We start from the raw sequence: 6,146 nt of genomic DNA, 5'->3' as shown, positions 1-6,146 counted from the left end.
ATGGATAAGTTACCGAAATTTTTATTGAGTGCCATAAGAAGTGCGTGTGAAGAATTTGGTACAATTACATATAGTGTACATGGTGACAATGAAAAAGCCAGAATATCAATTATGTTTGCTAAATCTGACAATAAACAAGTGAAGCGTAAAACAGGGGCAGCACTAAGAAGAGACAATAAGCGTTTGCGGGAATATAAAGAAAGCAACAGTGAAATACAAGTTACGCGTTTAGATACATTAGACGATATAACAGTTGAAAACGAAAATGAAATTATTAGTATTAATAATGATGAACCAAGTATGGAATGTGAAAATGAACCCGTTTGTGCCTCTGAATACACATCAACACAGTGTGGTGACAATATAGAACGATCGTCTGTAAATATAGACAGTGACTTGCCTAACCGGTTTATCAACTTACCTATACACAATTTAGATCCAATAATAAACACACATGAAGAGAAGACAATAGTAACTAAATTAAAACCCGATCGAAAAGTCAAACCTAAGGATAACGGACCGAATATTGATACGGAAAAGTGCGATAAAGATACTGTTAGTCCGCCACAATTATTACATGAACGTTTTGGCAAAATAGTTTTTAAAAAAAGTCGAGCTGGCCGAGATTTATTGATTGGAAAGGTACAAAACAGGGAATTGTTGGTTGTATATGAAACAGATAGAATGCGGATTAGAACATTGAATGATGATGATTATAACTATGAACATTACGAACAGTTGGTTGTAAAAGAATTTGAGGATGTGACTGAAACAATTTTTTGGAACGATACGGCCAATTATGGAATTGAAAAAATGATAAACTATGTGAAAAAACATAATTTATAATGTAAAATTTTTATATGATATGATCGAGGATATGATAAGTCTAGTGTGAGATAGGGATGAGTGAACCTTGTATGATAGTGTTTTTTATTGTTATGTTTTAATTGATTTAATTGATTTTTATAGACAATACAATGTATTTCCACAGATTGTGTCATATTTACAAAATAACATCGAGTTCATTGTTTTGCATTACTGGAATGGATACAACCAGCCGTATATGCGTTATGTGAATCTTTGACTTTTGATAAAGACACTTTTACTATTATGGAAAATATTGACTTTAGATATTAGATTTAACATGTTTAATAACTATTTAATTGTCTGACAATACTTTGAGATAATATTTTAACCGTGTGTGAGATAATAAAAAAAAAGTTAAAATAAAAAAAAAGAATTAAAAATGAATGATAGAGTAAGAATGAGGAAGCCAAAGAGTATAGGGACTTGATGTTTTCTATTATATATGTAAATATTGTAAAAATGAGATGATGAGATGAAGTTGAATAAATATACAAGATAAAAAAAAAAATAAGGCGCTGCGTTCAGGTCGCAGTCTGGTTCTCCAGGCGTGGGTTCGAATCCCACTTCTGACAAATGGTATATTTTTAATGGCACCTATACATGTTATAGACATCGGACAGTTTAACCATTGCAAAATAGCTTGTACACAATAGCGCAAATTTGTAAATGCGCCAAAGCTGTTTTTAAGGAAATAAAACTCCTTGAAACTCGTTTCTGAACAAGGATATTCTCATAATTGACAAGGCTTCCGGTTAGTGTTTTGAAGTGGTTACACATATTTTCTATGTAGCGAAAACAACTTCTGTTTTTAAGGTTTTGCTTGGATATCCCAGCAGGGAAAGTGGAATATATTTTCGAACTTTGTTGACAGTAAGTGATTTTGAACTATTTAGCAAAATAAACATTTGTAAAGTCGAGTTATAAATGAAAAGTATCGTGTACCTTTCAAGGCCGGAGGCGCCATAAGGTTATTTTATCATTAATAATTTTTGACAATAAGTTTGAGATGAATATGGATAAGTTACCGAAATTTTTATTGAGTGCCATAAGAAGTGCGTGTGAAGAATTTGGTACAATTACATATAGTGTACATGGTGACAATGAAAAAGCCAGAATATCAATTATGTTTGCTAAATCTGACAATAAACAAGTGAAGCGTAAAACAGGGGCAGCACTAAGAAGAGACAATAAGCGTTTGCGGGAATATAAAGAAAGCAACAGTGAAATACAAGTTACGCGTTTAGATACATTAGACGATATAACAGTTGAAAACGAAAATGAAATTATTAGTATTAATAATGATGAACCAAGTATGGAATGTGAAAATGAACCCGTTTGTGCCTCTGAATACACATCAACACAGTGTGGTGACAATATAGAACGATCGTCTGTAAATATAGACAGTGACTTGCCTAACCGGTTTATCAACTTACCTATACACAATTTAGATCCAATAATAAACACACATGAAGAGAAGACAATAGTAACTAAATTAAAACCCGATCGAAAAGTCAAACCTAAGGATAACGGACCGAATATTGATACGGAAAAGTGCGATAAAGATACTGTTAGTCCGCCACAATTATTACATGAACGTTTTGGCAAAATAGTTTTTAAAAAAAGTCGAGCTGGCCGAGATTTATTGATTGGAAAGGTACAAAACAGGGAATTGTTGGTTGTATATGAAACAGATAGAATGCGGATTAGAACATTGAATGATGATGATTATAACTATGAACATTACGAACAGTTGGTTGTAAAAGAATTTGAGGATGTGACTGAAACAATTTTTTGGAACGATACGGCCAATTATGGAATTGAAAAAATGATAAACTATGTGAAAAAACATAATTTATAATGTAAAATTTTTATATGATATGATCGAGGATATGATAAGTCTAGTGTGAGATAGGGATGAGTGAACCTTGTATGATAGTGTTTTTTATTGTTATGTTTTAATTGATTTAATTGATTTTTATAGACAATACAATGTATTTCCACAGATTGTGTCATATTTACAAAATAACATCGAGTTCATTGTTTTGCATTACTGGAATGGATACAACCAGCCGTATATGCGTTATGTGAATCTTTGACTTTTGATAAAGACACTTTTACTATTATGGAAAATATTGACTTTAGATATTAGATTTAACATGTTTAATAACTATTTAATTGTCTGACAATACTTTGAGATAATATTTTAACCGTGTGTGAGATAATAAAAAAAAAGTTAAAATAAAAAAAAAGAATTAAAAATGAATGATAGAGTAAGAATGAGGAAGCCAAAGAGTATAGGGACTTGATGTTTTCTATTATATATGTAAATATTGTAAAAATGAGATGATGAGATGAAGTTGAATAAATATACAAGATAAAAAAAAAAATAAGGCGCTGCGTTCAGGTCGCAGTCTGGTTCTCCAGGCGTGGGTTCGAATCCCACTTCTGACAAATGGTATATTTTTAATGGCACCTATACATGTTATAGACATCGGACAGTTTAACCATTGCAAAATAGCTTGTACACAATAGCGCAAATTTGTAAATGCGCCAAAGCTGTTTTTAAGGAAATAAAACTCCTTGAAACTCGTTTCTGAACAAGGATATTCTCATAATTGACAAGGCTTCCGGTTAGTGTTTTGAAGTGGTTACACATATTTTCTATGTAGCGAAAACAACTTCTGTTTTTAAGGTTTTGCTTGGATATCCCAGCAGGGAAAGTGGAATATATTTTCGAACTTTGTTGACAGTAAGTGATTTTGAACTATTTAGCAAAATAAACATTTGTAAAGTCGAGTTATAAATGAAAAGTATCGTGTACCTTTCAAGGCCGGAGGCGCCATAAGGTTATTTTATCATTAATAATTTTTGACAATAAGTTTGAGATGAATATGGATAAGTTACCGAAATTTTTATTGAGTGCCATAAGAAGTGCGTGTGAAGAATTTGGTACAATTACATATAGTGTACATGGTGACAATGAAAAAGCCAGAATATCAATTATGTTTGCTAAATCTGACAATAAACAAGTGAAGCGTAAAACAGGGGCAGCACTAAGAAGAGACAATAAGCGTTTGCGGGAATATAAAGAAAGCAACAGTGAAATACAAGTTACGCGTTTAGATACATTAGACGATATAACAGTTGAAAACGAAAATGAAATTATTAGTATTAATAATGATGAACCAAGTATGGAATGTGAAAATGAACCCGTTTGTGCCTCTGAATACACATCAACACAGTGTGGTGACAATATAGAACGATCGTCTGTAAATATAGACAGTGACTTGCCTAACCGGTTTATCAACTTACCTATACACAATTTAGATCCAATAATAAACACACATGAAGAGAAGACAATAGTAACTAAATTAAAACCCGATCGAAAAGTCAAACCTAAGGATAACGGACCGAATATTGATACGGAAAAGTGCGATAAAGATACTGTTAGTCCGCCACAATTATTACATGAACGTTTTGGCAAAATAGTTTTAAAAAAAGTCGAGCTGGCCGAGATTTATTGATTGGAAAGGTACAAAACAGGGAATTGTTGGTTGTATATGAAACAGATAGAATGCGGATTAGAACATTGAATGATGATGATTATAACTATGAACATTACGAACAGTTGGTTGTAAAAGAATTTGAGGATGTGACTGAAACAATTTTTTGGAACGATACGGCCAATTATGGAATTGAAAAAATGATAAACTATGTGAAAAAACATAATTTATAATGTAAAATTTTTATATGATATGATCGAGGATATGATAAGTCTAGTGTGAGATAGGGATGAGTGAACCTTGTATGATAGTGTTTTTTATTGTTATGTTTTAATTGATTTAATTGATTTTTATAGACAATACAATGTATTTCCACAGATTGTGTCATATTTACAAAATAACATCGAGTTCATTGTTTTGCATTACTGGAATGGATACAACCAGCCGTATATGCGTTATGTGAATCTTTGACTTTTGATAAAGACACTTTTACTATTATGGAAAATATTGACTTTAGATATTAGATTTAACATGTTTAATAACTATTTAATTGTCTGACAATACTTTGAGATAATATTTTAACCGTGTGTGAGATAATAAAAAAAAAGTTAAAATAAAAAAAAAGAATTAAAAATGAATGATAGAGTAAGAATGAGGAAGCCAAAGAGTATAGGGACTTGATGTTTTCTATTATATATGTAAATATTGTAAAATGAGATGATGAGATGAAGTTGAATAAATATACAAGATAAAAAAAAAATAAGGCGCTGCGTTCAGGTCGCAGTCTGGTTCTCCAGGCGTGGGTTCGAATCCCACTTCTGACAAATGGTATATTTTTAATGGCACCTATACATGTTATAGACATCGGACAGTTTAACCATTGCAAAATAGCTTGTACACAATAGCGCAAATTTGTAAATGCGCCAAAGCTGTTTTTAAGGAAATAAAACTCCTTGAAACTCGTTTCTGAACAAGGATATTCTCATAATTGACAAGGCTTCCGGTTAGTGTTTTGAAGTGGTTACACATATTTTCTATGTAGCGAAAACAACTTCTGTTTTAAGGTTTTGCTTGGATATCCAGCAGGGAAAGTGGAATATATTTTCGAACTTTGTTGACAGTAAGTGATTTTGAACTATTTAGCAAAATAAACATTTGTAAAGTCGAGTTATAAATGAAAAGTATCGTGTACCTTTCAAGGCGGAGGCGCCATAAGGTTATTTTATCATTAATAATTTTTTGACAATAAGTTTGAGATGAATATGGATAAGTTACCGAAATTTTTATTGAGTGCCATAAGAAGTGCGTGTGAAGAATTTGGTACAATTACATATAGTGTACATGGTGACAATGAAAAAGCCAGAATATCAATTATGTTTGCTAAATCTGACAATAAACAAGTGAAGCGTAAACAGGGGCAGCACTAAGAAGAGACAATAAGCGTTTGCGGGAATATAAAGAAAGCAACAGTGAAATACAAGTTACGCGTTTAGATACATTAGACGATATAACAGTTGAAAACGAAAATGAAATTATTAGTATTAATAATGATGAACCAAGTATGGAATGTGAAAATGAACCCGTTTGTGCCTCTGAATACACATCAACACAGTGTGGTGACAATATAGAACGATCGTCTGTAAATATAGACAGTGACTTGCCTAAACCGGTTTATCAACTTACCTATACACAATTTAGATCCAATAATAAACACACATGAAGAGAAGACAATAGTAACTAAATTAAAACCCGATCGAAAAGTCAAACCTAAGGATA

Source organism: Mytilus trossulus, chromosome 9 (genome assembly GCF_036588685.1).
Source record: "Mytilus trossulus isolate FHL-02 chromosome 9, PNRI_Mtr1.1.1.hap1, whole genome shotgun sequence".
In the NCBI taxonomy this organism is placed as follows: Eukaryota; Metazoa; Mollusca; class Bivalvia; order Mytilida; family Mytilidae; genus Mytilus; species Mytilus trossulus.
Note: the sequence above shows the minus strand (reverse complement) of the source record.